A 10237-nucleotide genomic window follows, 5' to 3' on the forward strand; every position below is an offset into this window, starting at 1 on the left:
TCACATTTGAACAAAATGATCCATTGAGAATCTTGAGAAGAAACAACCACTGTTTACTATTGCTGTAACAAGTCTTACATTGGCTCCAATAAAACTCTCTTTCTTGTATATAATATCCAACCCTTTTTACATTCTAATCTGATCCCTATATAGGCAAGCAAACTCCCCCACCTCGAGCTTCCTCCTCCAGCATGAGGGGAGCCTCGAAAGTGGCTATTAACTACTCCTACATGCTATTTAACTAATGCATTAATTACAAAAGTGCTGAGCTATGATTACATAAAGTCCTAATCAAACTTAAAACACTAATTCCTTTTTCCTCGTAATATGATTCTTCTTGGATGCTGGACAGCTGTATGATTTCCATTATGGGTAAGATATGTTAAGGGAGCATTCACCGAGCAAGCTGGTCTCGGATGCTAGCTGTAAGACAGCTTATTAATTGATAAAATTAATCACCCTATATCCACGGTCCCCTGTCTTCCATTTTCCTTCATCATTTAAATACCACGCTCCAAACTCTTTAAACCTTTAATGACAACACATAATCACCATATGCCATATGATCTGAATGCTTCATGGACCAAACATGTGTACCAACTGAACATTCTGGTCACCCTACCAATACCCTAGTAGCTCGGTCATAAAGTGCCTTTGAGAAAACTTTTATGAAAATAAACAAAATATTTTATTTTCCCTTCAAGACCTACACCTGTCACTATTTGAGTTGTTATGAAATCCATGTATAATCTCCCTCCTGTGTTTGAGACCTTCTTTTACCATTAGCTGACCTCATCATCAAAATTCATTGTTTTTTCACAAAACAGCATTCTACAGCAGTTTCGTAGCGCGCTACGAAACTGCTGTAGATGTCAAAACAGAACCTATGTATCTTTGAAGCGTTTTCTGCTTAGATTCATGATCTCTTCAGACATTTGTACAGCTATTAGGAACTTAAATAGTTTTAAAAAAAATGAAGCTTGCTTCTGTCATTACATATCACAGCAACCTTGATTAGCATCAAACCAATAAACAGCTTAAATACTAAATTCTGACTGTCTTGAGCTTTATTTTCTCAACAGCCACTCATTTTCTCTTGGATGAAGCATTCGGTTAAGATATAATTCCTACAAGGACTCTGCTTTTTATGCTTAGAACCTAGAAGTCAAAAGCTGCAATGTGGGCACTAACAACTTTATCTCTCAATGGATCCACAATAACATCAGAGATATTCTAGATTGAGGTAGCGCATGTTATAGTACTCAAAAGGCTCGGCAAAATATCCTTTAAAGCAATCTCGTGAATAAGACAACGAATTGCTGAAGTTCACACTGAAGTTCAGTACTTTGCATCTCCATTTGAAGTAGCATCTCCATCTTTGCATGTTAATACTTTCCTAACTGCATTTGCGAGGTCTGTCACGTGACTATCATTGCAACCTATCTCAAGTAGAGCTGTCTCTAGTTGAATAAGATATTCAATGTTAGGCCCGGAAAGACTCACAGCTCCAACAATTTGATGAGCCATCATTTCCAATGGTGCAAGGCCCAGGTAATTCTTATTCGAATTCTTGTCTGTTGATGCAATGTACACAAGGACTCCAGATATAGCTGGCTCTGTTGAATCCTCTTCAAAATAGAAATCAACGTAGGCCTTTTGGTCATATTCCTTCTCTCTCACTTCTAGATAAGATAAAGCAATATCCTCAGCTTCCTGTCCAGAAACCCTGTAAGCAATGTCCCAACTGGTGTGGCCATCGTGAGGCTCGAGTGTAACAGTCCTGCCGGGATTGGCAGGGGTTCCTCTATGGTCTGTGCTCCCTTGATGGAAAAGATGACGGTAGCCTTTGATGAAACCAACTCGTCGTTCGTCATAGTGGAAACCCGCCTTCCATATTATGGAACCGTAACCAAACACCCACAGAACCATCTCCTCCGCCTTGCCGTCGACCTCCCTCAATTCTACAGCCTCCAGGGGATGCCATTCAATCTTCCACGGATGCCATTCACTAGTGCAAAATCTCGTGATTATTATAAGCCTCTGTTTATGCAAGATTTTCTTGAACTGTGGCTTTTAAGTGAGCGCCAGAAATTATAATGACAATCCTCCTTCTTTAAACCAACAGCTGGAGCATGTAACCGGCACGATTACCCTGTTTGAAGAAGACAACATCAAAATAATACCATCCACTTTGACAAAGGAAATTCATCTATTTCGAACTCTGCCATTTGCGCCATCCTTCTTTTATTTCTATTTAATGCGCACTCACCCTTTTAACGACACCAGTTAACCTAAAACCAGCTCTTGTGCCACTAATAATGGCGGCCTTGTAGCATATAAAACTACTCGACACTTGGCATTAATCACCGCATTTGAAAAGAGCACTTTCATGTCTTCAATATATGCATTAATAATGAACCAACGTGCTCGATAATACTCAAGACATTTTCATTTATATCAGTCATTTTAAAAACCCCTGTATTTCTTAGATCCATCCATGGTGCCATCATGTTCTCCAGAAAGCAAGGCGGAATTAATAACTCCATTGGTGCTAGCCAATATCAAAGGCTTCTTTCTACCATCCATTGTCAATGCCTCAGCCAGATTTAGGCTCGATATGCTCATTTCTTAATAAACTACCCCAAATTATACTAAGCAACAACATAGCAGCTATCTGCTTTTAGAGCTTCAGAGTATTTCTGAATTCCTTCATGGACAATTTCTACAAGTTTGAAACTGGTCCCAAGGTCTGTCAAAACAATTACCAAGTACTCCGCAGCATGAACAAGGTGTGAACATGAACTTTATCATAAATATTTTTCAAATCTTTCAATCCATTGTGGCGCCCTGCTTTGTGAAAGAGATTACAGATTGTGAAAAGACAATCCCAAATGTCAAACACTCTATGACTTATAAAATTTAATAGATTCTTTGTCTAGAGGATTCAACACAAAATCTCCTGCAAGTCTCCCACATTAGTATGTACATCTTTCACAATCACCCATGAGCCAGAATTCAGAGATAACTCCCTTAATGTATTTGATGGCAATCCCACAATAGCTGCATCATCATAAGGTGTCTCCTTGAACATACTGCCACTGCTCTCATCAACATTCCTGGAGGGAAGTAGAACTCTGTACCATAAGCATGCTAGGATTTGGACCTTCACTGAAAACTCAAACAAATCCCCAGTTTCGTAGCATGCTACGAAACCACTCAAACAGGTAGCGCTGCGAAACTGCTAAAAAGAATTCTGGCGCTGCGAAAATACCCTGACTTTAAGCTAGACTATAAAATTTTGACAACAGCATTTTCAGTGATAACAGTGGCTCCACTTGGGATAGTGTGCCCTTGTGGTGCGCTAAGAACATGCAGCTCCAGTGCCTCATCCATTTGTGACAGACAGAAATTTGCTTGACCAGCATGACTGTAGGAGAAAGAAAGCTACATCTACTGAAAAAATAAATGCTCAGTCAACCTTGAGCTTATTTGCAATTTACCTACCTACCTACCCTAACCATTTCAACTTCTTCAGCTCAATCAATATGAAACTTCCAATGCAGCCAATCATTAGCCTCATCTGATATTTGATTTCTTTGAATGTCCTGGAGTTCAGGGTCAATGTGATAGTGTGATGACCGCTGCCACTGAAATCTTATCTGACTGTATCGGATTTCAGATCCAATGTGATAGTGTAAAGACCATTGCCACTGAAATAGTCTCTGATCTTCATATGAAAACTGAAACACTGGAGAGTAAAACTCTTCCATGTAATCAGCTATAGGGTCCCAGAACACATGATCAGCTTGTCCTTCCTTGAAACTTTCCAGCTGTGCAAACTGATCTTCAACCACAGTATTCAGTTCCTCAATCGTGAAAGAGAGAGGAACCAGCATAGTCTCCATGCGTTCAGCCATAAAAAATTTCTGATAATAATAATCATGATCAGGAAAACTGTATGCCTGAATTTTTCCTTCTAAACCTTCAATTTCTTTCTCAATATCTTTGGCAATTTCATCAAAAAATTTCATCTTATCCTCTGACTTGCAGTCAAAGGATTTCAGATATGAAGATAAGGACAAAGAAAAAGATTCATTTGTTTCCTCTGTACTATGATCATTATTCCATTGTTTGAAACCTTCAACCGAGGGAGAGTCTGCCACCTCCTCTGTCCTATCTGTCCATTCCTCCAAAAACATGAGCCAAAGGTCTTGAAATGACTTAATGGATTCGGCAGGCAAGCATTCAACCCACTGTTTGCATTTCCCTTGAAGTGAATCATAAAATAACATAATGCAAACATCTTCATGTTTAACTCTAAGAAGCTGTGTAAATTCACAAAAATCTGATATATGATTCAAGGTTAAACTTAAATCCTCTCCGTTGAATTTTGGACCATTCCTTAGAAAGTATGCATCCTTGGGAAAATGATTTGGGAAACCATGAATTCCTGAGAAATCTATGCATGCATACCTTGAACAAAGAAGGGCAGCTTCTGGGTTTTTCATAACTCCAGTGGAATCACCATGAATATATAAACCTTGAATTCTTCAACAATGGAGTCGCCAAGGTAGTTTTGCAGCCTTGAAAATCATTTGAACTCCTGCTACCTTCAGAAATTCAATCTTAAGCTCCCGGCAGACGCACCAAAATGTTATCACAAAATCACTACTGAGGGCTGCAACCAAGCAAGATTTCATGTAACTGTTTCAGACCAGACTTTAGATTAGGAATTAGCCTTCCTAATCAGAGAGGGCTCTCTCACAGGCTTTTTGATAGAGAATTAATCACAACAACAGAGGGCTAACTCTTCACACACTTATGAAAATATAGCTGGTTGGACACACATCAAATTGGTCTTCATTGGGCTATGGAGTCTCTCACATTTAATAAACAAAATCACAGTCATCTCATGGAAGTCAAGGCTCTTTGCATCAGATGTTCAAACATGCTTCACCAACACCACAGCTTGCCAAACACACAGGAAGTCAGAGCATATAATATGAATTCTGAGTGATTGTGTTATAACAAAGCTGTAAAAGAACATTAAGAGAATACACCAACATCACATTTGAACAAAATGATCCATTGAGAATCTTGAGAAGAAACAACCACTGTTTACTATTGCTGTAACAAGTCTTACATTGGCTCCAATAAAACTCTCTTTCTTGTATATAATATCCAACCCTTTTTACATTCTAATCTGATCCCTATATAGGCAAGCAAAATCCCCCACCTCGAGCTTCCTCCTCCAGCATGAGGGGAGCCTCGAAAGTGGCTATTAACTACTCCTACATGCTATTTAACTAATGCATTAATTACAAAAGTGCTGAGCTATGATTACATAAAGTCCTAATCAAACTTAAAACACTAATTCCTTTTTCCTCGTAATATGATTCTTCTTGGATGCTGGACAGCTGTATGATTTCCATTATGGGTAAGATATGTTAAGGGAGCATTCACCGAGCAAGCTGGTCTCGGATGCTAGCTGTAAGACAGCTTATTAATTGATAAAATTAATCACCCTATATCCACGGTCCCCTGTCTTCCATTTTCCTTCATCATTTAAATACCACGCTCCAAACTCTTTAAACCTTTAATGACAACGCATAATCACCATATGCCATATGATCTGAATGCTTCATGGACCAAACATGTGTACCAACTGAACATTCTGGTTACCCTACCAATACCCTAGTAGCTCGGTCATAAAGTGCCTTTGAGAAAACGTTTATGAAAATAAACAAAATATTTTATTTTCCCTTCAAGACCTACACCTGTCACTGTTTGAGCTGTTATGAAATCCATGTATAATCTCCCTCCTGTGTTTGAGACCTTCTTTTACCATTAGCTGACCTCATCATCAAAATTCATTGTTTTTTCACAAAACAACATTCTACAGCAGTTTCGTAGCGCGCTATGAAACTGCTGTAGATGTCAAAACAGAACCTCTGTATCTTTGAAGCGTTTTCTGCTTAGATTCATGATCTCTTCAGACATTTGTACAGCTGTTAGGAACTTAAATAGTTTTAAAAAAAATGAAGCTTGCTTCTGTCATTACATATCACAGCAACCTTGATTAGCATCAAACCAATAAACAGCTTAAATACTAAATTCTGACTGTCTTGAGCTTTATTTTCTCAACAGCCACTCATTTTCTCTTGGATGAAGCATTCGGTTAAGATATAATTCCTACAAGGACTCTGCTTTTTATGCTTAGAACCTAGAAGTCAAAAGCTGCAATGTGGGCACTAACAACTTTATCTCTCAATGGATCCACAATAACATCAGAGATATTCTAGATTGAGGCAGCGCATGTTATAGTACTCAAAAGGCTCGGCAAAATATCCTTTAAAGCAATCTCGTGAATAAGACAACGAATTGCTGAAGTTCACACTGAAGTTCAGTACTTTGCATCTCCATTTGAAGTAGCATCTCCATCTTTGCATGTTAATACTTTCCTAACTGCATTTGCGAGGTCTGTCACGTGACTATCATTGCAACCTATCTCAAGTAGAGCTGTCTCTAGTTGAAAAAGATATTCAATGTTAGGCCCGGAAAGACTCACAGCTCCAACAATTTGATGAGCCATCATTTCCAATGGTGCAAGGCCCAGGTAATTCTTATTCGAATTCTTGTCTGTTGATGCAATGTACACAAGGACTCCAGATATAGCTGGCTCTGTTGAATCCTCTTCAAAATAGAAATCAACGTAGGCCTTTTGGTCATATTCCTTCTCTCTCACTTCTAGATAAGATAAAGCAATATCTTCAGCTTCCTGTCCAGAAACCCTGTAAGCAACGCCTCGACTGATGTGGCCATCGTGAGGCTCGAGTGTAACAGTCCTGCCGGGATTGGCAGGGGTTCCTCTATGGTCTGTGCTCCCTTGATGGAAAAGACGACGGTAGCCTTTGATGAAACCAACTCGTCGTTTGTCATAGTGGAAACCCGCCTTCCATATTATGGAACCGTAACCAAACACCCACAGAACCATCTCCTCCGCCTTGCCGTCGACCTCCCTCAATTCTACAGCCTCCAGGGGATGCCATTCAATCTTCCACGGATGCCATTCACTAGTGCAAAATCTCGTGATTATTATAAGCCTCTGTTTATGCAAGATTTTCTTGAACTGTGGCTTTTAAGTGAGCGCCAGAAATTATAATGACAATCCTCCTTCTTTAAACCAACAGCTGGAGCATGTAACCGGCACGATTACCCTGTTTGAAGAAGACAACATCAAAATAATACCATCCACTTTGACAAAGGAAATTCATCTATTTCGAACTCTGCCATTTGCGCCATCCTTCTTTTATTTCTATTTAATGCGCACTCACCCTTTTAACGACACCAGTTAACCTAAAACCAGCTCTTGTGCCACTAATAATGGCGGCCTTGTAGCATATAAAACTACTCGACACTTGGCATTAATCACCGCATTTGAAAAGAGCACTTTCATGTCTTCAATATATGCATTAATAATGAACCAACGTGCTCGATAATACTCAAGACATTTTCATTTATATCAGTCATTTTAAAAACCCCTGTATTTCTTAGATCCATCCATGGTGCCATCATGTTCTCCAGAAAGCAAGGCGGAATTAATAACTCCATTGGTGCTAGCCAATATCAAAGGCTTCTTTCTACCATCCATTGTCAATGCCTCAGCCAGATTTAGGCTCGATATGCTCATTTCTTAATAAACTACCCCAAATTATACTAAGCAACAACATAGCAGCTATCTGCTTTTAGAGCTTCAGAGTATTTCTGAATTCCTTCATGGACAATTTCTACAAGTTTGAAACTGGTCCCAAGGTCTGTCAAAACAATTACCAAGTACTCCGCAGCATGAACAAGGTGTGAACATGAACTTTATCATAAATATTTTTCAAATCTTTCAATCCATTGTGGCGCCCTGCTTTGTGAAAGAGATTACAGATTGTGAAAAGACAATCCCAAATGTCAAACACTCTATGACTTATAAAATTTAATAGATTCTTTGTCTAGAGGATTCAACACAAAATCTCCTGCAAGTCTCCCACATTAGTATGTACATCTTTCACAATCACCCATGAGCCAGAATTCAGAGATAACTCCCTTAATGTATTTGATGGCAATCCCACAATAGCTGCATCATCATAAGGTGTCTCCTTGAACATACTGCCACTGCTCTCATCAACATTCCTGGAGGGAAGTAGAACTCTGTACAATAAGCATGCTAGGATTTGGACCTTCACTGAAAACTCAAACAAATCCCCAGTTTCGTAGCATGCTACGAAACCACTCAAACAGGTAGCGCTGCGAAACTGCTAAAAAGAATTCTAGCGCTGCGAAAATACCCTGACTTTAAGCTAGACTATAAAATTTTGACAACAGCATTTTCAGTGATAACACCTTCTATTCCAAAGCTCAGAGGGACTAATATCCATGTGAACAAGAGCTTGAGGAGTAGGTGTTAAAATTCTATACAACCTCCCATCATGAATCCCAATAACCTTAGCATTTTCAATACTATAGTCCCTTACCCAAATAAGAAATTTTCCATCTACAAAATAAATTATATCTCCTTTATCTTCTAGACAAGAAATATAAAGTAAATCCCTTTTCCTACTTGAGACATTGATAATGTTCTTGAGATAAATTTTTCCACCATCTTTTAGTTCCAATGAAGTAGATCCAAGATGTGTGACTGAATATCTCTTCTTGTCTCTAAGCTTTACTGAGGGAGATGATGATCCTTCTAATATGGTTTTAAGGTGTCCACTTTCTCGTGTCATGTTTCTTGAGGCTTCACTATCACTAATCCAAGCATTGTCATCATCAAATTTACCTACAAGTGAAGGAAAGATTCCTCAATATTTTACTCCTTTTGATATATTTTAGAAGACCTTGATACCAAAGCCTCTTGCAACTCCCAAGATATTTTTATGGGTCTTGAGTCCCATATTCCAAAATCTTACCATGAATGAGGTATGCTTAGATATATATTCCTTTCAAGAGTGCTTTCCATCAAGTATACCTTCCTAAAATATAACCAAAAAAGTGATCTTCAAATAGTCCTTTCTTCACCTTAGCTCTGATACCATGTTGAGAAATCAATGCATGTAGTTATTAGGGTTTTGATTCCTCTATTCTTGATAATTACTTGTCATATGTGTTGGATTCCTTACTTCTTTATTACGTTATCTTTCATCAAGAAATTACCAAATAAAAAATACATGAAGATCACAAGAAAAATAGACACAAGATGTAGGCATTCAACCAGGTAAAAACCCCTCTCCTAGGGGAAAACCCATTCAAACCCTTCTTCTATAATATAACCAAGTCAAATTGATACAATCCGAGACCTTTTGACCAAGATAAATTCCTCCTCCAATCACCAATTCAAGCCTCCTTCCAAGTAGACAAATACTTCCACAGTCAACAAGGGTCAACACTCTCAAAATATTCTCCAACTGAAATTTCAGCCCTCCTACAACAAAACTTTGGACGTGCAGTAAGATCAGAAATTTTGGCCCCTAGAAGTTACCCAGAAACCCTTGAATAACTCACACGTGAGAGAGAGATGCCCAAAAACTTGTCTTTTTACTTTTCCTTGAGTTTGTCTTCCTTCCTCTAGATTTCACACTTATTTCTTGTCCTCTTTCATTGCAGATCGAACTTGTTGTGAATGAATGCCAAGGAGGTAAAATTCTCCTTCTATATATATAGTTCACTGGGTTGAATTGCCCCAAACAGGGCCAACTTGGTGAGGAGGTGTAAAATAACTTATTTGACTCAAAATATGTTTTCTTTACACGGTACAAAATCCCAAGAAGGGTCAAATACATATGATAATGAATCTCATGACTCAAGAAAACCCTAGAAGCCTTCAATGGAGGATTTAACCTAATGAACAAGTGAAAACAGCATGAAACCCATGCTTAAGAAAAATATTTTTTGTTTCTTTCTTTTTCAATATTTCAATAAATACATAATGATAAATTACAATAGAAATTATGAAGACCGACCATAGTTACATTTTCAACGTTTATAGCTTAGATGTTAGAACCTGCAATAAGCATGTTATCTACATACATTAACTAGATAATATAACTACCATTATCTAGTCTCTTAAAATAAGCATAGTGGTCGATTTGACATCTACTATAACCTTTTTCTTAATAAACCTATCAAATTTCAAATGCCACTACCTTGGAGCTTCCTTTAAACCATACAATCTCTTCTTCAATATGCATAT

The 10237-nt window shown here is 38.3% G+C and overlaps 2 pseudogenes; both read right to left on the reverse strand.

Moving 5' to 3' along the window:
- Positions 1-1252: 1252 nt before the first annotated feature.
- LOC149203584 (gamma-glutamylcyclotransferase 2-3 pseudogene) lies at positions 1253-1951 on the reverse strand (annotated as a pseudogene).
- A 4366-nt stretch (positions 1952-6317) lies between these two features.
- LOC149203585 (gamma-glutamylcyclotransferase 2-3 pseudogene) lies at positions 6318-7016 on the reverse strand (annotated as a pseudogene).
- Positions 7017-10237: the final 3221 nt, after the last annotated feature.

Source organism: Pinus tabuliformis, chromosome 2_1 (genome assembly GCF_031772625.1).
Source record: "Pinus tabuliformis cultivar Carrire ecotype Pingquan chromosome 2_1, CPIR1, whole genome shotgun sequence".
NCBI classification, from domain to species: Eukaryota; Viridiplantae; Streptophyta; class Pinopsida; order Pinales; family Pinaceae; genus Pinus; species Pinus tabuliformis.